Source organism: Chinchilla lanigera, unplaced genomic scaffold, assembly GCF_000276665.1.
Source record: "Chinchilla lanigera isolate Chin_1 unplaced genomic scaffold, ChiLan1.0 scaffold00031, whole genome shotgun sequence".
NCBI classification, from domain to species: domain Eukaryota; kingdom Metazoa; phylum Chordata; class Mammalia; order Rodentia; family Chinchillidae; genus Chinchilla; species Chinchilla lanigera.
Window position 1 is genome coordinate 15,335,184 of NW_004955432.1, and position 23,666 is coordinate 15,358,849.

Below are 23,666 nucleotides of genomic sequence, written 5' to 3' on the forward strand. Positions count from 1 at the left end.
TCCAAAGTCCCTTCCCTCTGTGTTAGAGTGTGGGGAACCTTCCAGATCCAAACTTTAGCAATCCCTTGTAAAGGATGTAACCTGAAGTAACTCAACACTAACCACTTTCTTTTTTGTTCTCTGTTTATGCTACCATCGGGTCTTTCGTAGCTATAACTCAGGTCAATGGAGCACCTTTCAAATTATTAGAGATGTTGCCCGGTTCATGGATTGCAAATAAGTGTCAATCGATAGATCAAGTCAATTTGTTGTCATTTGTCTTTTGATTGGTTGCTTGTGTTGCTTTTATATATTGCAGGGATACTAGCTCTTTCTTTACTCCTCTCTGACCAATTTCCCTCAGGAGTAGAGGGACAGGAAGAACGGGAGACTGCAATGAAGAGGACACTGAAGACAGTCCCCTCCTCTCTTCCCAGCCATTTGCCATCTCTTCTCCAACCTAGGAATATGTAAAAGGGATTAATGGGACAACTATTACAGCGGAGAGGGGTCAGCAACCCAGAAAGGAGATGGCGTAAACGTACAGGAGGGGGAAGAGTGAAGGGATATAAGCAGGAAGTGAAGCCTAAGAAGAAGAGTTGAGGAAAGGCAGTGGTGTCCTAGCAAGGCCTGGAAGAAGCTCAAGTGCTTTTTGTCGTTCGGCCCTATCCATTCCCATTCCACAGGCCTCATCGAAGGAGAGGAATGGGTGTTGTGTGACAGAAGGGCATAAGATATCTAGATGAGTGGCTGTAATGTCTGAGTCCCTAATTTTCTGTCTTTACTTCCAATCTCTTAACACATATCCTTCTACTACACAGTCACCCCAGGTGCTTGCTCTAGTAAAGAACTATGGCTTGTTGTGGCCAACTGTGTCTGTGAAGGCCTTACCCTCAGACAAGGCTAAGGTGGAGAAACAATCCAGTTCATTTACCCTTGGCTGGGAGACACTGAATCTGTAGGTCTTAAAAAAAAAGCCTTCAAACAGTTGTAGATACAGTGGAGAACGTTAAGAAAACTATTAGAAAGATGTGGATTTTTAGTACAATGGAGAATTACTGTGACACAAAGAAGGATAAGCTTCAGCTATTTCTAGCTAAATGGTTGCACTTTAAGACCATACTCTTAAGTGAAATAAATCAGACACGTGTAAATTTTGCATGGTTGCTCTAGTGGGAGAAACTGAAAGTGTAAATAAGGACCAAAGCGCATAATAGATACTGTGAAGTAGGGAGAAAGTATTCCAGTGGGGAAGGGAACCAGGGAGAAGAGAGCACGGAGGGTAGAGGAAAAAAAGAGAAAAGTAAAAGAAGAGAAAATGAGAAAAGAAGGAAAACATGGAAACAAAGGTTTTGTAAATGGGGAGGGGCAGAGGGGTTGAAAAGAGGGTAGGGGAATGGGGAAAAAACAAGTCATATCATGAACAGGTACAAATTCTCTATGATGGGTGTGATCATCTTGTATATCTAAAATGTACCTATAAATGTGATTTTAAAAAAATAGATAAAGAGCAGTGCTACTCAGAAAAAAAAAAAAAAGGAGAAAGCTAAAAAAGAAAGAAAAAGAAAGCTATTAGAGATTTAACTGGAGATTTCCTGAGTCGGAAAGTGAAAGTATAGAACAGCCTCTACCCTAAATCTTCCCTTCCCTCCCTCCTCTTTGGCCTTGGTGGCAAAGGAGTGCATCTGTTCACATGGATTACAGAACTTCTGTTATTATGCAGCTAAAGACATTAAGAGCAAATTATCGCTCACTGTGTAGCTCTTTCAAGATACAGGTGAATATTTAATTATTCCGAGGATGACAGGAATCCCACCTAGAATCACTGTTGTCCTTTGCTGAGACGTACGACTGCAAGAAAGCAGTTCTTAATAGAATCTAACCTCAACCCTACCCTCACCATAGTTTTTACTCTCTCCACCTTGAACATCAGTCCCTGAACTGAACTTCTCAGAGATAGAATGAAGCTCATTGTGTGGAAGCACACAACAAAAATTTGGGAATCTGTGGTTTATTTTCAGACAGTGTCTCAGTGTTCCTACTTTGAAGGAGTCCCCTTTAACTGGCCCCATCATATCATCCTTGGCATCAAACTGGCTGTGTCAAAACAGCTTCAGCAACAGATCATACGCTCAAAAGGGAAGCAGGTATGGCATTACCTCAACCCAGGGGTGGGTGTGCCGCTGTCTGCCCTTGTGAATGTGCGCCACTGACATCCACACTAATTAAATCAAGTCGATTAGAGCTCAGCAATGACCTCATCGCACGTCTAGCACATCAATAGATGCTTGTTTATACCAGTTAGGAGACCAGGGCAGCCCTGCCCACAAGTAATTTAGGTGGTGCTTTCTGAACAACAGAGACAATTTAAAGTGAATTTACTGAAGTAAGTAGCTCATGGTGGAATGATAAGAGCAAACGTACAATAAATAATGTCTGCAAATGCAAGGGGATGGGACAAAGGTTAAAAAAATAAATTGTAATAATATTATTTAAATACTTTGGATAAATGAATTCAGTGCACAACACCTAGTGCTATGCCCCGCCCCCAAATCTTTACCTTTGTAGGTGTCATCTGTGTGGAAGAGACAATAAAATCATTGAAAATTAAATCTGTAGAATGTCAGAAGGTGATAAGTTTTACAAAGACAAATACTGCAAGAAGGAGGGGCATTTCATACTTAACCCATCAGCTAATCTCAAAATATATTCAGAACTCCTGCCTTTTGTCTGCTTAGGTCAACCCAGCAAAGTCTGTGAGGAAAATAAGGCAGTGACCTGATCTTTTTCTCCTCTTTAATGTGACTCCGTTCGGTTTGTTCTCAATACTACAGCCCAGGAAAGCCTCCAAAAAAGAAGTTAGGTAATTTTACTTATGAGCTCTAAACACTGAAAGAACTTGTAGCATCACCCAGAGAAAAAGCTCAGGCCTCTAAGGTCCTAAATTACCCGATCTCTGTTTCCTCACTGTGTTCATCTTTTATTACTTTTCCTCTGCTCATCCCCGCTGGCCTGTTTGTGGATCCTTAAATGCTGGGTATCTTTTCCTCAGGGCCCAAGCTTAGAAATCATACTTCTTACTTTGGATGCTGCACTCCCAAATCACCTCGAAGGTCTGCGTGAAATGGTGATTGTTTGCTCACAAAGTGGAATATGCAGAGGGTTTGATGCCAGCCATCACCTTTGACCTTACTCCTGCCATTCCACCAACCACCCCGCTGGCACATTAAAAGTGAGACAGCATATTACAATTCTTCTTGCTGCATTCAGCACTCCCCAGTCTGGCTGCTTACCACTAATGTCCTCATTGCCTCTCCTCCCTGTGCATTGTATCTGTACTGGTATCATCTTCATTCTGCCCTCATGGCCTTTGAACTCTGATCCTGCTGGTCTGTCCTGGTGATGTACTTGAACTGTGGGAATGCATCATCCTTCTGACTTGGATCCAGGGGACATTTCCAACTGAAGATTGTCGCTAAGTTTACTTGTGTCTTCTACATAGAAGGCAGAATGTGGACACCACTAGCTTGAAAAAGTAACTTTAACTTAACATTAGGAATAAATAGCAAAACATGGTCCAATGTATATCTAAAATTTTCTGTGAGTTGTGGTAATGACCATTAAGGTGGGATAGAAGTTCTTCACTCAGCTCTTTATTCTAGCAAAGAACTCCTCTTATCCCAGCCCTTCTTTGCTTCTAAAGAGCAGGAATGGTATTTTGTTTGGATAGTTAGATCTTTAATTGAGCCACTAATGATGCGGTTATGAATAGGTATGGCTTTTTGCAGAGATCTACACTTTTCATGTCTGTCTGTTGTCCCACTTGGAAGCACAGTTAAATTCTGTTATCTCCCCTTCTCCTCAGTCCTTTCTTATTGCTGGTCTTAGGGAAGTGAAATTAAATATTCAGGTAAGAACTTGGGGGAGGTAGGAGGACAAAGCTCAGCTAAGCTTTCCAGAATCCTTTCTAACAGTATTATTTAGCATAAAATATGCATGTATGCATATATAATATATGTATAATCTATCTAAAGATCATACTGTTGTACATATAGATAGATACACAGATTTAAATCTAGATAGATACATAGATCGAGATCTCTGCTCTATGATGCGTAGGACCCCAGCTGGGAAGAATTGCATAGCTCGGGGTGACTGCATGGCTGGGGGTTGGAATCCTCTGTGGGTTTCTTCCCTAACGTTTGTAGCTAGGGATGAGATGGCTTGAAGAATGGACTCAGCTGGGACACTGTCGGCTCCTCCATCTATGTGCATCTTTTCCACGTGGCTTGGTGTCCCATCAGTGATTTTTTTCATTGTACATTAAAATGTCGAACAGCACTATTTAAATACAGCTGCTGAGTGATGAAAAATAACTTTCACGAATTCCGTATTCCAAAAACCTGTCAGCCCTCATTGATGAAATTGTTACTGTTCTTTTTTTTTTTTTTTAATACAGTTCCAGTTGGGGTGCATTTCATGTTACTTGGCCTAGAATGGATTATAAGCGGCCAATTAGACAGGCAAGGTTGGCTGCTACAGGCAGGTGAATAGATAGTGCAGTAACTGGCAGATTTGTGTTGTGGCCTCAGATTAATTTTTAATCAATTACAGGAGGTATATAAATCATCACTGCAACTCCAAATGAATGACAGTGTGACTCATTGAATATAAGAATCAATAGATCTACCTAACTCATAGCCCTTCAAGATAGGGCAGTGTTGGAGACTGATACCATTTTACTTCCTAGGTAAGGACACAAATATTATAGTGAGACAATCTTGGATCCATAGTAGTCTATTACTTAATAGCTGCGCTCTCAGGCTTCTGTATAAGGGACTCAGCAGACCAGTCTCAGAGCCTTTTGTGTGTGTGAAGGTGGACGGGGAGATTAGGTGAGGCAATGTCTGTGAAGAGTGTGATGGTAAAAGCCGATAAATAATCGTGCTGATGGTACTGACTAAGAGAAGGGCATGTTATTGTATGTACCCTCATTTACATAGAGAAACAGGAGTATTTCTGTAAATAGTAAAATTATAAGGATTAAAAAGAAGCCATCTGTATCAGACGTGGTCCTGATAGGAAACTGTCGATTCACACTGGACAAGGTGATGTGTTGCATGGCGTATAGGATACCACTGGGCACAGCAGGACAGAGAGCAGAGGTAGGAAGATATTTCTACTCCCAGGTCAGAGGTGAGGAAGGGAAGTTGCCAGGGCACAGTCAGGTTCTGTGCAGAGAGCTGCTGAGACCCTGGTGGCGTGGTACAAACAACCCTCTCTGGGAGGAAGGTGGAGGAATAAACACTTTGATCTTGCTCACTGTCTCTAATCTACTAGCAACACCCACAGAGCCCCCTCAAAGCCAGTGGGCAAAGAAACTTGCTAAAGAGGTCCATGCTAGCTGGCCTTCTTGGGTTTGGGACAGGGTGAGCAGTAATATCCTTTTCATCTCCCAGACAAGGAATGATAAAAAGATCAATGATATGCAGTATATAATATTTAAAGCTTCTGCAATCAACACTAAAGAAACTTCTCTGTCTGAGATTGTGCATGTTGTCTTCACCCTTCCCCTGGCCTGTTCTGATTTTCTGTGGATGATTCATGTGATTCGAGATGTTTAGCGCATAGGAGACTTTGCACAAGAATCTAGCATTCTTCTTGTTCTTAGACTAACATTCTCCCTCAACATGTCTACTAGATGCAGTGCTAGGAATGGTGGGAGTAACAGACTAGGGAGAAAATTCCATCTTTGTCTTACAAGAATTTACAATATAGTTAGGGGGATAAAACAAACCTACAATATGGAGCAATTCAACATAATGCATAATTTAAAAAGTGGTGGGAGTTCCAAAGAGGGTCATCATTGAGAGAGAGAGAGAGAGAGAGAGAGAGAGAGAGAGAGAGAGAGAGAGAGAGAGATTCTATAGAAGGGACAGCACAGTTGAGATGTACTTTGAAGATAGGTGATTTGCTAGGAGAACATTCTAGATGAGCAACAGAGGGAATTTCTAGCCTTCAGTAGCATCAGCCAGAACAAATACTATCTGGCAAGTAAAACAGAATCAGATTGGGAGTGAGATCTCAGATCCAGTCTAGGGGAGAGTATGATACAGTGTGTCCTGGCAGAATGCAGAAGATCTACTTTTCAATTTACTGCTCTGATAAATCTGTGATATCGTGAGAAGAGATCAGACTAATTCCTAATGTTTACATTTTGATTAACATTAGATCTTCAAATGTGACAAGGTGGATTCATAATTTTTGCCGGTTTTTCTAACTTCTGCATTTGTAAGAAGGTGCTGATTTAGAATTTTGAAATGTGAGATTGATGGATTTACATTAATTAATATGGTTTTAAGAATTCAGCTGATTCAGACACCTTCCTGAGATGAATTTAATTAACTGACTGTGAAAATGAAAGTAGAAATCTGCATTATCACTACACTCCAATACGTAAAAATAATTATGATGTATTTCAAGGGTCTGAGTTTCAAATGAGCCTTTACAAGTGACTGAAAACATAAATATCACATTTGATTTATGTAAAATAAATTGTCTACTTGTTTTGTGGTCTTAGGATTCTATAGTGAATTTTTTGGGTCTCTACTTGGAGTCTTTTAAAATTTCTCCTTAGTTGAATTTGAGATGCTTCTCATAGCTGTACGATTGATTGACTTATCAAGTTTACCAGTCCATGCTTTGGAGAAAGAGTCAGTTACAAACTGTGGGTTGACTCTACCACAATCTACAATAAATGCAAAGAACCTTAAATACTTGATTTTACTAGTATCCATAGCAACCTGGTGAAAGGTTAATACCATCTCTGTTTTACATTTGAGCAAACTGGGATTACAAAAGGTAAACTGCCTAAGGTCAGAATGTAGCAGAAAATAGCCCCCCTGCCCAATTGGTGTACTTCAGTTTCTGGTAGTTACTGTTGCTCAGGTAACCTCCAATCTATTTCAGTTCCTGTTACAGTTCCTGTTACTTCTGTTTCCCAGAAACAGCTGGTCACTATGATGCACATTTTGAGAACCAGTTCCCAATTGACAAACATTCTGCTTTTGTATTTTCAGTTTGCTACCCCATTAAAACCTCCCTTGCTGAGCCTTCAGGACGTGACTTCTTTGGGGAGTGATGTAAGTCAGGTCCACTGTGTAAATAAGTCTGTTCACTGTCTCCAAACCTTCTTGGATGTTACTCCTTTTTTGTTCCCTGTTTGCTGCAACAAGAAAGCTATAAATGTATGGAACTGACATTTGAACCACAGACTATCTGGCTTTTTAACCCAGACATCATTACTTTGTTTTAAAATAAGTTAGCTCTTTTCTGAATTAATTTCTGGCAAATCACAACACGTTTCATTGAAATATCAAATGTTTCTGAGTCAATGATGTATTTTACCTTGAGAAAATCACAGCCAAACAAAAATACAAAACACATATTTTCTACTGTTTTAGACCCCAAAAGGAATTATGGCTGATGCCTAGTTCTCATGAATGATACGCTTTTCAAAGATATCTGACTTCTGACACCATGGATTAGTTTTGCATGTTTCTGAATCTTATATAAGTGAAAGCACACGGTTTGCATTTTGAAAAACTCAGCCTGGCCTCACTATGCATTTTTGAGATTCATGTATGCTGTTCATTGTGGCAATGGTTCTTCCATTTTCATTGCTTGTAGGCCCAACTTTTTAATGACTGCTCATTTAACAACTCTTGTCTAATAATACTCTTGAAAATTTATCCCACTTTTTAGGAAGGATTTTTTTTATTAGGTATACTTTTTCACTGTAAAACACACTAAATAAGTATCTAAAAATGTCCTTCATCTTTGATAATTAGGGAAATGCAAAGCAAAACAACTCTGATGGGGCCAGGGATATAGCTTAGTGGCACAAATGCCTGCCTGGCAAATGCAAAGAACTGAGTTTGATTCCTGGTATGAAAAAACAAAACAAAACAAAAAACAACACTGATATTTCATCTTACTCCAGTGATAATGGCTATCATTAAGGACTCAAAACAAACAAACAAAACCAAAAACAAGTGGTGGTGAGTGTGTGGGGGACAGAATGAACATTCTACACTGTTGCTGAGAATGTAAACTCATACAACCACTATGGAAAGTAGTATGCAGAGACTCCTCAAAAAGCTAAAATTAGAAACTCCCAGTTATACCTCTCCTAGATATCTTCCCAGAAGAGCTAAAATCATCATATTACAGTGATACATACATACCCATGCTTACAGCAGCACAATTCAAAATAGCTGGCTTATGGCAATAGCTTAGCTGCCCATGAACAGAAGAAAGGATAAAGAAGATGTGGTATTCATACACAATCTTATAAAAGATAAATTTGAATCATTTGTGGGAGAATGGATGGATCTCGAAGCCGTAATGTCAAGTGAAATAATTCAGACACAGAAGTTTTTCTCTTCTATGAGAAACACAAAATCTAAATAATTTTCAAAGAAAGATAAAGGACAGATGGTAAGAAACAGAGCAGTGAATTTTTTGGAGGTGGTTAAAGGGATCTAGGGAAAGAGAAGAGGGTAGGATGGGGGAAATGGGATAAAAAGGGTATCAATTCCAAAAATGAATGTAATTATTATATATCACAGACGTATACTGAAAATATAATTTTAAACATTTGTGTTGACAGAATATAAAATTAATGCAATAAAGCTTCCTTTCATTACATGTTATGTGTGAGCTATTAACCTTCCAATTATTACCTGTTTCCATTATTCCGTTCATGGATTTCCTACCTGTGGATTTCTGTTTTATACAATTATTATTAGAATAAAATATATTAATTTTTCTCCTCTAAAACTAATAAAATATTTTTCTTTTAAGCTTTTGATTTGGTACTTGGGCTATAAGGAGGAATAAAATTTCTCAGAGCATCATATATTCTGTGGTGCTAATATGCTCACACTGTATTCATTTTATTGTTGATGGATATTTTGGCTGTTTTCCTATTTCGCACAATTTTTAAGAACACTGTTTCTATTAATATACTGTTGAAGTGTTCATATATCTACGTTTCTATTGGCTATAGACTTAAAAGTGGTTTTCCTAGGTCTCTTGCATATGTGTGACTAACACAGGCAGAGCCGTCAAATTACTTGTATCAAATTACATTTCCACAAGTAGTATGTGAATTATTGCTGCTGTAATCTTTGCAGATACTAGGCATTGTCAGAGTTTAAAATTTTATGCAAAATTCTGGTGGCTGGGTTAAAATTGTTGCAGTTTTAAATGACATTTCCTGATTATTAAAAGGTAGAACGTCTTTCACGTTTGTTGGTCAGTTGGATATCCTCTTGTGGTGTCTGTACTCAAGTCTTTGATCAGCACTTGGAATGTCTATTGACTTGTAAGCATCCTTGTGCATTCTGGATCTGGGCCTCTGTCTGCTATTGATGCTGTTAATATGTTCTTTTGCCTGTAACTTGTCTTTTAACTCTATTAAGTGGTGATTTTTGATAAGTGAAAGTACTTAATGGCATTGAAGTCCAGTGTATAAGTTTTTCCTCATGGTTATTGTTCGATGCATGTGTTGTTAAATAAATCTTTGCCTGTCTCAAGTATGCAAAATTGTCTTCTTAGGAGACTTGATTCACCTTTTACATTTAGATCTGCAACCTACTCAGAATTGATTTTTTTGTATCATGTGAAGGAAGGGTCAGGTTTCACTGCTTTCCATATGGACATCCAGTTGCCTCACCATCATTTTTAAAAATGACTGTTCTTCACTTCTCTCCAGTGCCCTATTTATCATAAATCAAGGAACCCTATGTGCATAGGTGTGTTCTTGCTTCCATCTCTGGTGATATACTTTCTATTGTATCAGTAGCACCTTGGCCTCCTTCCTATCACTTTAGTGTAAGACTTAATAGTTGGCAAAATTGTCCAACTTTGTTTTCTTTATGAGTGTCTTGGTTATCCTCAGTTTGTTGCATTTAATAAAATCTTGAGGCTTAGTTTGTCAACTTATGCAAACATGTCCACACACACGTTACTGGAATGTTCACTGAGATTTCACTAAAAATATAATTTACCTTAATTAATGGAGAATGGCTATGGCATATACTTTCATTTATTTAAGTCTGTACCTTATTTCAATTATGTCTTACCATTTTCAGTATAGACATTTTTATTAGATTTATTTCTAAGTATTGGATTTACATATGGTATTGTTTTAAAAATTCATTTTCCAGTTGTTTGATGCTGGCATGGAGGAATATACCTGATTTTGGTCTGGTATTCTGTGATCTTAATAAATTCACTTATTGGTCTAAAGACTTACTTGGAGATCCTTTTGAATTCTTTGCATTCTCAATTGTCTGTGAGTAATGACAGCTTTATTTCTTGCCATTTCTCCTCATTTCAAGGGTGGAGATTTTCAAGGTTCCCGCCTAAAGCAGAGGGTAGTTTACCTGGTCGACGGGCCCGATTGGCCTTGGACATTGCCTCGGGTCTCCACAGCTCCTTGGTGCAAATTGTGCAACTGGGGCCCTCAGCTGCCGCCTCCAATGGGACTCTTGTTATCAAGCGAAACTAACCTGCCTTTTCTAAGGTCGCTTTCCTTTGGATCCTGGCCTGGTTACTTATTACTCTCTTTTTAGCTCACTGATGACTTTAAAAAGCTGTTTAGACTATTTTAAGTGTTTAAAAATACTAAAAAAAATTCCATCATGTGTTTTTCCATTTCAATTCTGTGGAAAGGTTAATATTAATTACTCAGTCTACTAGTGCAATAGCAGAAGTGCATTGGGTATTTTTTGCCAAGGCAACCTGGGGAGAGAGAAGGTGCTGGGCCTCAGGGCTAAATTTCCATATCTGTTTGGGAGGCCAGAGATGAGTCACAGGCGGAGGGGATGGGTGGAGCTAGATCAGAATGACCTGCTGGCTTCTGCTGTGTTCTGCGATTGCAATGTCACGGACGAAGCCAAAATGATAGAACTCTATGTTCTGGGGAGGAGCGTAAGGAATATTCTGAGTGTGCATGAAAATACTTTTTTATTTATACTAAACGCAGTTGACTGGGACTTACCCAAAACAACTTCCCTCAAACATTTGTGTTTACTTTTAACCCCTGCCACATGAAGATCAGGTCTAATAAGTAAAATTGAGTGCTAAATTCATTCACACAGGTAGACAGGGCCATGATCTCAGGAAAAAGCCTTTTACAGTCGTTGAAACTGGGGAGTCATTAATTCATTTTATAGTGTTTGTTAAGTCTGTTCTACAAACGGTTGGCACAAAGAGATAGCTCTGCAGAGAACCAATTCAAAACAGTCTTGACAGTTGATTCCAGGCTATGTTTTCCATCTATAATATATGTGGGGTCCATCTGAAAAATGCCACCATATCCTTGCTGAACCTATTTGAATTGTTTGTGCTCCTGTTGCCCTCCACTTTTCCACTGTTTGAAAACACTATGCTGTATTTCACAGGAACATTACTTCTTTAAAACTTTTTCCTTCTCACTGCCAAAGTTAAGATCTATCTTCACTGCTTATAGCTGAAGGATCAAAATCCATTTAAATTTTCACACAATAGTGGAAAAGATCTCCCAGGGTCTCTCATTCTAGCCGTAATCTAGCTTTCTTTGATTCAGGAACTTGTGTGTTGGGGAGCAGGGATTTTTCTTCTTTTTTGCTTTTTAAGAGTCCAGCATTTTGTGCATTCTTATCAGCTATTGAGAAAAGCTGGATTTTGTGTTTGAGCCAGCTATGCATTTTCCATGTAGTGGTGTTTTGTAGCTATTAGAGGTTCTGTTTATGGAAAACAAATATTTTCAATAAAATTTATCTGTTATAAAGTTAGAAACAGTCTGGTTTAGGTCATTATTTCACACAACAAAAAGGCAAGATGTCATCGTTAATATCTTTCAAGTGAGGTCTAAGCTGGACTGTTCATTCTCATTTGACTATCAGTCCAAATAATAGAAATAAACCTTTAATGCATAGTTATTAATATAATATACATTAATATGTCTAGAATGTGAAAAAATCCTTTTAAGCGTAAGAGTGATTTTAATAAAATTTAACCGTCAGGTATAAGTAAGTGGCAACAGCAATAACCAGAGACGCCCCAGGCAAACCAATCATCCAAGCTTATGCTTATGAAAGAATCCCTTCCCCATACTCCCCCAGCAGAAAGTAATTCAGTGGGCAAAGCTGTACATGAAATTAATCTTCTATTATACACTCTATTACCTAAGAAAATCTCCTCTGATTTGCTGGTGGTGAATACATGTAAACAACGGAGGTCAGAGGAACAATGTGTTTATATTTATAGTTGGTTTAGAGTGCTGGCGATCAAACCCAGGGCCTTGCGCATGCTAGAAAAGTGCTCTACACTGAGTTACACTATTAGCCTCTTGGCTGATTTAAAAGGGTATGCAAATTTTGTGGTTTGAAAAATGAAAATATTTTATAGCCACATTCTATCCTGTTGGTTTGCTATTTCAACATAAATTGACTCAACCCTGAAGTTTTTTTCTTTTTAGTTTGCATGACTCCTGGTAGACTATTCCCAACAGAAGCTGGCAACATGGAAGATGAAGCACAGATTAACAGAAGGAGAAGAGTTGTGATTCTCACATTCAAGCACATTGGATGACCATGAAAATAACAGCCACAAAAGCACAGAAAGGATCTTGAAGTTTAAACATCAGAAAGATGTGAAAAGAGCACAAAATAGTAGCAGAAAGTCTCAAATGATAGATTCTTTGAAAGAACTCTGCACGCAATGGCAAAATATGATAGGTATTGTTGTTGCACTACACTAGGATAGCTAGACCATTACACTGGGATGACCTTTGTTTTAACTGAAATCAGATTTTTTATTGTTTACTGTATAGAAACATCTCAAATGCTTGATTTTCTTCTTCCATTTGGAGGAAGAGGAAAGGGAACTTTCTAATGTTTGTCAGGTGCTAAAGGGAGTCTTATAAGGATAAGAAGGAATTGAACAACCTCAAGACCTATGTAAGTACCAGTACTTTTATGATCCATTATTTCAGATACTGAGCAACTGACTAGTATTTCTATTGCTTCACAATGTCTTTCAGCTGTCCCTTCTTGTTCTAAGTAGAACTGGGCAGAGTGAATGTTATGGTTTGTGTCTGCATATCCCCCGCAAAACCTCATGCAGTCATGAGGCAGGTTTCCAGAATTTATGATTGATTCATGGTCCAATGTTGGAATTATGGGTGTGAGTGCTACGCCTGACCTGGGGCAGGTAGTTTGCACACAGTGTTAGGAAGGGAGAGAGGCTGCTTGCTGCTGCTGCTCCTCCCCTTGTGTTCTTGCTGTTTTTGCTCTTGTTGCTTTGTTGTTTTCCATGGCCATGAACAGTTGCCCTCTGCCATGTGTCACTCTGCCTTGGAGCCAGTGGAGTATGGACTGGAACCTCCAAAAACTGTAAGCTAAATAAACCTTTCCTTCCTTCATTCCTGGTGTCAGGTATTTTGTCTCAGCAATGAGAGAAAAAGCAACCAAGACGGAGAGATCTGAACACCTAAACAAGCTTTTCCTCTCTTGCTACTAAGCCTCTACCAGCATGGTAGAGAAATGGCTTAACATATATGTCTAGAACAAGGAGGACAAGGGGAGAGAGATTGCTGCGGTCAATGAGATGATGATACTCCAAGCGCTGGGGATTCACAGATGACAAAGTCACAGTTCTTTGTCTTCAAACTTTACACTACTGGATAAGAAGGCATGATGCTAGCAAATAATTGTAAACACGTATATTGAGAACTACAAAAGACATTTGTATAAAATAGGGAATGTGGAATGGGGAGGGAATAAAAGAGAGATGAGTCGTGGGAAAAGTATAGGGAGAGTTCAGAAAGGTGTCCCTTAAGCTTAAGCTGAGTCCCTAGAGATGAGCAGGTATCCACTGGGTAGCTAGGGGAAGAAAGGCATTCTGAGTGGTAAGCATGTGCAGAGACCTGGATGTGCTTAACAGCTTAGAGCTGAGATGCTGGAAAGATTGGTATGAGGGCTGGAAAATACTATAGAGGATCCAAAGAATCAAGGATAACCAGCTCAGGATTTAGATGTTCTTCCATAGGACAAGAGGGCAAAGCAAGAGCTTTGTAGCAAGAAATGATTCTGGTTGACCTTGAAAAGACCGCTCTCTCTTCTCTATTGAAAGCTGTTGGAGAAAACCTAGAAGGAAGACTAGGAAGCCCTTCCCAGAAATTAGGATTTGAAATAGGACAAAGAGAAGGAGGAGAAATGTTTCAAGGTAAAAACCAGATTTCAGGCTTGAATTACTGGCAGTTTATTCACTAGGACAGGGAATGCAGGTTGGCGAAGAAGGTAATTATTGAGGTTTGGACAAACTGAGTTTGTGGTCCTGAGTGTCACGTTGGTGGACAGATGATAGTGTGCTGGAAGCACACAGCAAAAGCTTGGTTTGCTATCAACTTCAGAGGCAGAGGGTATCTATCCACAGGCTGACACAGTACTTCTGTGGGAGGTGGCTACCTCCGGTACATGAAGCTCAGATCATAGCCAACAATTCTCCTTCCTACTGTGGCTAGGGTCACTCCTACCTGGGTACAACCATGCATGTGGATTTTAAGAGAAGGAATTCCTTGGAAGTTGCTGGGCCAACAGTCACTTTCACCCTTATGTTTAACAGAATGATTAACAATTAGCTCAGCTGATCTTAGGTTTGGAGGAAGTGGGAGGAACTGATTCCGGGATGTAGGGGAAATGGCAATTACTGAATAATGGTGACTGGGTAGCTGAGACGGATGATACCACCCAGATTACGGAGGCAGAGTCGGGTATGCAAGTTCCAGATTGGGAGGGGATAGAGCCCAGTCATAAAACCAGGAAACACTGTCTTTTGAAGCTCCCGTTTTCTATACAGCTAACAGTTGTCAACAGCGGGAGTACAAGAAACAACACAACATTCATGTCCCAAGTAATTTAATTTAAAGTAGTTATAACCATATTTGCAAGTCCATCTTCTAGATAAAAGGCTGAGTAACTTGCTAAGCGGCAGAGCCTGATCTTGCCACCTGTAAAGCCCATAGTACCCTTTCCACTCCTACCACAATGGATGTGACAGCAGAGAGGAAGGAGGATGACAGGATGAGCAAACACGTCAAAGTGAAGGAACGGGTAACATTCTTAAAACGTGTCCCATGGAAACAGGTCCTGGGAAAAGATGTCCCCTTGACTTCTTGCTGCAGTGCTCGTATCCAAACCTCTTTCCGGGTCCTCACATCTCTGACCAGAATCCTGAGAGTTAGTTGCCTTTGAAACAGGCTAAGTCTGAAAAATAATAATGTTACTTAAGACATGAAGCACTGATTGTAAGCGCTCCATTCAGTGACTTCTCTTCTCAAATTTATCTAACAGAACATATTGACAGTAGGATGTCTTATGAATACAGAGCAGAGGTTTATCATTTTTCATGTACTTACATTCCCTGATCTCATTTAGTTTTCCCAGTCCTATAAGAAGGCAGATCTCAGAGTTAGGGAAATGGAAGATTGGAGAGGTTAAGCGACTCGCTCAGACCTGCACCATAAGAATTGTTGCCAGAAATATAAACACAAATCTTCTGACTCAGCAATATTTTTTTGTGTGAGACCAACACCGACACTGGGTAGAGGTGTAGTGAATAAGAGGTAGGGGAGGGGAAGAATATACAATACCACAAAAGAACTTTGAAGCAAGATTCAGTAAAATAAAAATCCAGGGAAAGTAGAACTAGCTGCCTATGTGGTTCCAAATGCATCATTTATGTCTTTTTGGACTTCATTTATTTATTTTGCCCCATTTTTCAAAGAGCCTTAAGCTCTCAAGATTTTGGTGAAGAGCTTCCTGATGTAGTCCCACAGGTTCTCAGAAGGGTCCTGTAGGCTGGAGAGTCAATAGAACTCCAGTTCTTCTACAGTTGCACAGCACCAGAGATGTAATTTTGATGTCAGTAATAAGCTGAGTGTGTCCATGGTCTTAAAGAGATCCATGGTACCATGCTATCTGGTTCAAATGACAGTGACTATGAAAGGCTGACTCTAATCCTTTGCCTCACTATGGCACAAGCTGCACCAATTAGATTTGCATTTTCCTTTTAACAATCACTGTTGTTAGGGGATAGGATGGGGGACAACTGTTAGCATCCCTTGGATTGTGGTTCCTTCCATCCATTAGATCTAACAAGTGCCGGCCACGACACCTTACTTTTCAAAGTACAAAACCAACTCTTTACTAGATACTGCAGCCACCCACCAGATCTGCACTTCTCAGGAAATATTTATTTCTGCTGATTAGCATTGTTGACTTGGGATGAAGTGCTTCCTGTTCCGGGTTATTTCTGTCCCTCTGAGTTGCCTCCTTGGAGAGACAGGATAGAGATGGTACCCAGGCATCCATACAAAGCTTAATTATGCCTCTTTTTTTAGTTGTCTTGCTTGACACTGCTGTTGAAGCCTGGCTAATTAGTTCCTTCCAGAAATATCCATATGAATCTGTACTAGCTAAATCAAAATATCTTTATAATATAGCTTTCAAGGTGCAGGGAGAATGTTTATCCTAATGTCTCTCTTTTTCCTTGGATAGCATGCATTAAAAAATGTTATTTTAATCAAAATACAAAATCACAAAAAAGAGTCTGTCATGCTATTAAATGCACCAGTGATAGCAAAATAGTTAAAACCTTTCCATTGCAGCAGGTTCAAGGTCATTACTTTTGATGAATATTTTCCTTCTTTAAGAGACATAGTTAATATAAGCAAATAGACCAGAGAAGATATTTAAAATATATCCATCAATTGCCTTTTGTTAGGATCTTTAACCCCAGAAAATCATGCCCATAGTCATAGCTCATTATCTTAATTAGATCTGTCTTACATAATCTCACAATTTATTATCATTTCTTCATAGACGATCAGCCTTATGAAAAGCATGTGAGCAGAATTTGCTGGTTTTTATTGTGATAGTGTCTGTCTTTTCTTTGAAACTCTATTTAAATCATTTGGGTGTAATAATGGTGATGCTATATTTAATTAAAAATTACGTTAGAAAGATATCAATATTCATTCTGCTGAATGAACACTGGATTGACTCAAGAATTAAAATCTTTATAATGGCTAACGTGGTGAATTGTGCTAGGGCATCCATAAAAATGGAGATGAATCATAAAAATGGCTGAAATGCCTAAAGTTTTCTTCCCATTGTTATTCTGCAGGTGTGCCTAGCAGGCCTTTCCAGGAGCAAGTCTTTTCAACATATACTTACCCCACGGAAAGAGATGGTTCTTGATGTTTAAGTTACAACTTGTTAGGATCAAGGTGATGTTGCCAGAACGTTGCACTTTCTCTCTTCCTCTGTCTTTCTTACGTGAGTTAAAAATATAAGGACTAGCTCTGTTTCTAACATCTTGTCACTTAAAATGGTTTTACATCTTTTGAAGTAGGAAATAGGTACTGTGCTATCAATTTTCTAGATTACTATGTAAGTTCCCGAGAAAAGCTGCAGTTGGGGAAGGCAGAATGGCAGCTATTTTGGCAAAATAAGAGGGGGAACTGCAAGATTTAAGTTGTTAGCTGCTGTTTTGTGGAGGCAGATCTCTCAAGCAGGGGGACAAATGAAAATGCTGGGACCGTCTCAGACAGATGGGTATTGTGGGGAGGGATGGGCATATGGCAGGGCTGAAACTGGGGTCATTGGAGGTTTTTGTCAGGGGGGTTTGGGGAGCACGAGCAGACAGCAGGGCAGGGCAGGGTCTCAGTGAGAAAACCAATGGTCTTGGATGGCTACTGGTGCTGACTTTCTGGATGACTGCCTCAGAGAAAATGCAGTGAAAGAAAAAATATACAACAAAGCCAAAGTTGATTCTGTCCTACAAGTGTTCTTGGAAGAGGGGAGGAAAGTGTGGGGAAAGATCTTAAATTGAATCCAGAGGTAGAAAAGATACTCTCCCCCCTCCCCACTCCCTGTTGAATCTGACCTGGCTTCCTGTCACGCTTTGGCATGCAGAATAAGGCAGAGTTGATGGAGTCCCAGGTCCATGTCTATGCATGCAGAAGTCCCGTATTTTTTCTCTCTCCCTTGGACCCCTGCCTCCCTTGTGGGGATATGCCTGAGTTAATTGCTAGCGGAATGTGGAGGATACATGGAAGAAAGACGCATCATTTCATCCAAATCTATCTAACTTACCAAGCCTTCAGCTGCCCAGTTAGGGGATCACAGAGACAAGAATGATCACAGACGAGATAAGCCAAACCCAGCAGAGGTCACCAGAGCTGCCCAATCCACCCACACTTAAATGGTTCACATAACATGTTAAATTTTGGAGCATTTTTTGAACAACAAAAACTCAATAATGCATGAGGCTTCTCTGTCTGTCTCCACTGTTTATCTAAGAATTCTGTATCCAGTAAAATTCTCTTTTTCTGACTTTGACTGTTTTTCAGGGACCTTAGGCAACACTTCCTAGGTGCTCATGAAAAGTCCAGTTAGCCAAACAGCATCTACAGTGGCCAGATGCGTTCATATCTTGGCCTCAGAAGAAGCTGGGAAGTCCCAGTGCAACTGTCTTGAAGTCTGTTTCCCATATCCAGAGAGAGGAGTATCAGGAGCCTTAAGGGTAACTTGCACATCTGTTTGTTCTTCATTGCAAAGCACCTATGTTTGCCAGTAACACACATTTTCTTTTCTTTTTTATTTTAAAGAAAATAGTACCCAAAAAAGAACAAGAGCAAAATACAAACAACACAAAGCAAGGACATTAAAAATGATACAGGGTTTCAAACCAAATGGTAGAGATTAACAGTGGTTGTTATACTACATATTGTTATCTTCAATGAAATTGCTCAGATTACCAAAGGTAAGAATGGAAGATTAATCAAATCATTAAAGGGAATAAGAAAATAATAACTTAAAAGAACATTAGAGACCATACATAGGGATTGTAGGAATTCACCAATGGATATTATACTGCAAATTGTTCTTGTCACATAAGTTGTTCAGATTACCACATATGAGCATGCAAAATTGGTCAAAATATTAATAAAAACTTTTAATTATTAACTGTTCCCCTCAACAAACAATCAGAATGCCACCTATATATGTGTATATATATGTATATATATATATATATATATAAAATGTCTTAGTACTTTCATTTTCTTCTTTCCCTCATCCCAGTTGTTCCTTCCTTTAAGCAATTTCTTTCCCTTTCTTATTATCTATTGTATGTTTTGGGTTTTATTTACTCTTTCATGTTCTTACACCAGGGAGACAATATGATGTTTACACATGTGAGCCTGATTTATTTCACTTATGAGTATGATCTCTAGTTATATCCATTTACCTATAAAAGCCTCAAGTTTATCTTTTTTATAGCTGAGTAATACTCCATTTTATAGAAATACCACATCTTTTTTATCCATTCCTCAGTTGATGGGCATTTGGGTTGTTTCCAAGATTTAGCTATGAGAAATTGCCCTGTTATAAACATGGGTGCACATGTATTGCTGTGATATGATGTTTTTAATTCTTCTGGAAAAATGCCCAGAAGGGGAATAGCTGGGTTAAGTGGGACTTCTAATCCTAGTTTTGTGAGGAATCTCCAGACTGACTTCCACAGTGGTTTCACCCATCGACACTCCCACCAGCAGTGGAGAAGTAACACATTTTCCTTTCACCTCAGCCTAGATAGACACTGATGGGACCTTCCCAAAGTCATCGGTCTTCTTTCATGAATCACAAACATTTCAGAGATCAGCAAAGACTTTGCTAAGCATTTTGTTGAGAGTGTTAACAGTTGGGGTTGTATTGCATAATACATGAATAATCTAAACCTGGATAGGCTGTGCTAATAAATAAACCCAGAAATCCTAGGGGCTGTGGGTAAACAATAGACAGTCCTTTCTCCTGCCGAGTCTAATGCCATCCCCTGCCTAGTGCCGGCCTCCGTCTCCAGTTTCTTTGCTGGTCTCTGCCTAATTGCTGACTCACAGCTACACATTTTAGGTTTCTTTGTGGTGGTCCCTTACTGCTGGTGTAAACTCTAAATGTGTCAGGTTAGGATAGAGTATTCTGTGGGAACAAATACCCTCCACCCCCAGGGGACTTGCTAACCAAAGTGTGTTTTTTTTTTGTTTTTTTTTTTTTTTTTGGTTTTTCTCCGGTACCGGGAACCGAACTCACGACCTTGCGCTTGCCAGGCAGGCGCTTTTGCAGCTGAGCTAAATCCCCAGCCCCAAAGTATGGTTTTCTTCTCTGTGCAAAATCTCCAGGGTCTTGTCTCATTTCACTGCAGCCATGGCTATGTGTGACTGTCATATTAGAGAGTATAAATTGTAGGAAAAATGGGGCAGGAATTTCAGCATGACATTTTGGGTTAGCCAGTTTGGGTTACATGTCAATATTACTGTTGATGACGGCGTATTTATCTGTATGTTTATGCAGTGTGATCGCCTAATGGCTTCTTAAAACAGCCTTTAGAGCACGGATCATTTGCTTTCCTCCATTAAGAAGACCAAGGGGTTGAGAATAGAGATAGGAAGGTAACATCAGTTTTGCCAGAGTAAAAAGTAGCAAGAACGTATGCGACAGTGGATGAAAGAAAATCTCCCCTAAATTATAATAATATTTAGCTTTCTGCATAAGTAACTGAATAGGCATGGGTTTTTCTATAGCGGCTTATTGGTGGACCGAACACACATGTTTTTATTTATTTTCAAGTTTATAAGAGTGTTTGCAGTAGTCTGGAGAGGTAGCATGACTGGACTGATAAAAGTCATGATCTCCATGTGATAATGTGGAAACAGAGGCACTGTATCTCAGCTCCTGGGCCACTGAGGGTCCTACACAAATAAATAAATTTTGTTGAATGACAAGGGATCACACGAATGAAAGAGACAGGTTAAATGACAGGTTTAATGTGCTATGTGCCTCTCCCTTGCTAACGTGACATGACCTAGGTTGGTTACTAAGTGATAGAACCTAACCAAGTTTTCTAAAGTTTCAGTCACCTCGCCTCCAGGAAGCTTCAGGATGCAAGCTTACACTTCTGCTATAAATATTTTCCTCAGAGTTTTGCTGGTGAATTAAAGTTTCATAACAAGAAGACAGCAGATGGCTTTCGGAAGGGGCTTCTCCTTGCTCTTTTAACTGTGTTTCTGTGTTGCTTGTTTATGCAGCGTGTGCACAAAGGTTGCCAGAGCCGTAATTTCAGACTGCATCATTTAATAAAATACAATAAGAGGAATTAAGAAGAAAGGCTGCAGTGAACATCCTGCTTATTATCTCTGTAATGAGAGGACTATTTTTTCTCCCATCAGTTGCCAATGATGGGGTTTTTTATTTCCTTTCATCTGAGCACAATTGTGATATTCAATGAGAGGGGTTGTGAAGTGCCACTTGAAAGCCAAACATTCAATTCCTCCTAATTCACAAGGGAGAGAAGGATCAAGTTGTGCAGCTGGGAGGTGATGTTTCTTCCTAGCAGCTGTCACTGGAGAGACATGTGCAAACCATAGAAGTCATTTGTCACAAGAGCCCCATCCCGAATGTGCTATGTGCCTCTCCCTTGCTAACGTGACATGAAATAGTGAGGCTTTCAAACTCAAGTTCAGAGACTTCGCTGTGTTGACGTGGGCAAAATGGAATGAAGAACCGAGGCAATTATGTGGATAAATCAGGCCCAAAATATCCTACCACTGAGAGAAAAAAATGTCTGTGGCTCAAATTATTCAAAGTGACTGTCCATGCTCATCAATTTATCAGGATAATGAATTTTATCCTACACTTTGTCACTAGAGATATATCTCCAGTCTATGAATTTGAATGACTTTGTGATATTTTATTTCACTGGAAATTGCAATAGGAGTTGAATGAGCAAGCACTGTATTAAAAGATTGCTACTGAAGCTGTGATAACAGTTCAAGAGAATTTAAGCTTCATTACTCCCTAGCTAGCTGGTAAGACTGTTGCAGTGGGGGTCCAGAGGGATTATGTGAAAACTGTTGAGAATTGGATGCTTGTAACTAATCTCAGTCTCTCCCATTTAGTAACCCATTACCCCCCAAAATATCTTGGTCCGTTGCTCTTAACTAGTTTTCTGGTCATTTGACAACCAATGAAATCATTGTGAAAATTTCATTAAAATTTATAGAAAGCTGATGTATTAGGATTATATGTGTATATATAAATGTTACCTTCATGTATGTTAATATTTATTAATACCTCTTATATTTCATTAAAGAGATAAAAGTTTCAAATACATAACGCAAGGTCAGTACATAAAGCAATGCCTGTGCATACATCGGCATTGGCTTCTGCTTTGTACCCTTTGCATACTCCAGGCCTTGTTGCTTCTGGAGACATCTGAATCAAGGTCAGGAGTCCAGGGCTCTCCCGAAGGGCAAAGGGAGAACTTCTGAACAGTTAGCTCTACTACCTCTGATGAAGTAGTAGTAGAGTTACTACTGCCTCTACTACCTCCTCGGTCCTGCTGCAGCTTCTTAAACATTAGGGACCGCCTGCCACTCAGAAGTTATAAATCAAGAACATGCTCACTGAAGCAATAGGATACTACACAAGAAGCAACAGCCAAGATCAATACCATTTTTATCTTTATCCATAAAATTATAACATAAGAAGTACCTTGAAGAATGACCTATGACAATACTATTATGATATTTTGTTAGTTTTTTTTATTTTTAAAATAAACAATGGAAATATAAGTGTTTCCTGATCAAAACAGAAATATTTTATGTAATATTCTGGAAAAATATCAAGAAAAAAGTAAAAATGGCCACTGGCAATATAACCATTTAAACCCTGGATTTTTTGGGTCTAATATGGATGAAATAGAAATGCATACACATGTATAATTTAGAGCTCAATAAGTGTTGGCTAGAACTGGTTTTAGGGTCGTAAACATGAGTCCCTCTTTCACAATAACTGCTGACGTACATATTTGAAGCTACTTTATACACGATGACATTTTCCCATAAAGGCTAAATTTATATACATGCACCAGAGAGTGATCTGTTACCATCTGTGCTGTTATTTTATTGCAAAGCAGTGTGTGTGTGTGTGTGCATACGTGTGTGTATGTTTACATATGCGTTTTTGTCTACACAATGGTAGAAGTACAGGTAAGAACATGTAATTACAAAAACCTTTCAGGCCTGACACACACCTTCGTTAAACTGAGTTCTAGGCTATAACAGGCGGTGTTGAGAGCTCAGGAAGGTATTGGTCACAGCAGTGAACAGTGTAGCATTTTCTAATTTCTTAGCTGATGTGCAGCATACAATTTCCATCATTGTGGAACTTAATAGCCAGCTCATTTATTGACAATCTCAGCAAAAAGGGTAGGAAAATCAATTCTGAACATGAATTATGGCATTTCTTTGAATATCAGCCATTTCTGGTCTAAAATCTGTACCACGGTGTCCTGTTTCTGAGTGGTAGGTTATTAATGAATTCCAGTTATACTTGTTTTCTGGCTTGTTATAATTTTTTCAGGAAGATGATAGCAGTTCCTGGCACAGTAACCTTTCCAATGTTCTGTTCCTTGATTTGCTGATAATGCCTGTCCTTGGTGCTAGTAGATGAGGGAAAGGTATATAGAAGGGTTGATCAAAGGACAGTGATTATTAAAAAAATCAATTAGCTGAA

The 23,666-nt window shown here is 39.2% G+C and overlaps 1 long non-coding RNA gene across 4 annotated transcripts in view; it reads left to right on the forward strand.

Annotated features, from left to right (window-relative positions):
* LOC102030561 overlaps positions 1–22,650 on the forward strand; it is a 60,407-nt gene extending 37,757 nt beyond the window's left edge. For 3 of the 4 annotated variants that reach the window (XR_001234656.1, XR_001234658.1, XR_001234659.1), the window contains 5 exons: positions 12,509–12,767; positions 12,863–12,989; positions 17,218–17,320; positions 18,446–18,618; positions 18,704–18,743. This is a non-coding gene — a long non-coding RNA (uncharacterized LOC102030561). Of the gene's footprint in view, positions 1–12,508; positions 12,768–12,862; positions 12,990–17,217; positions 17,321–18,445; positions 18,619–18,703; positions 18,744–21,178 lie in introns of those variants that run through there. The other variant, XR_001234657.1, reaches the window with a different exon arrangement.
* Positions 22,651–23,666: the final 1,016 nt, after the last annotated feature.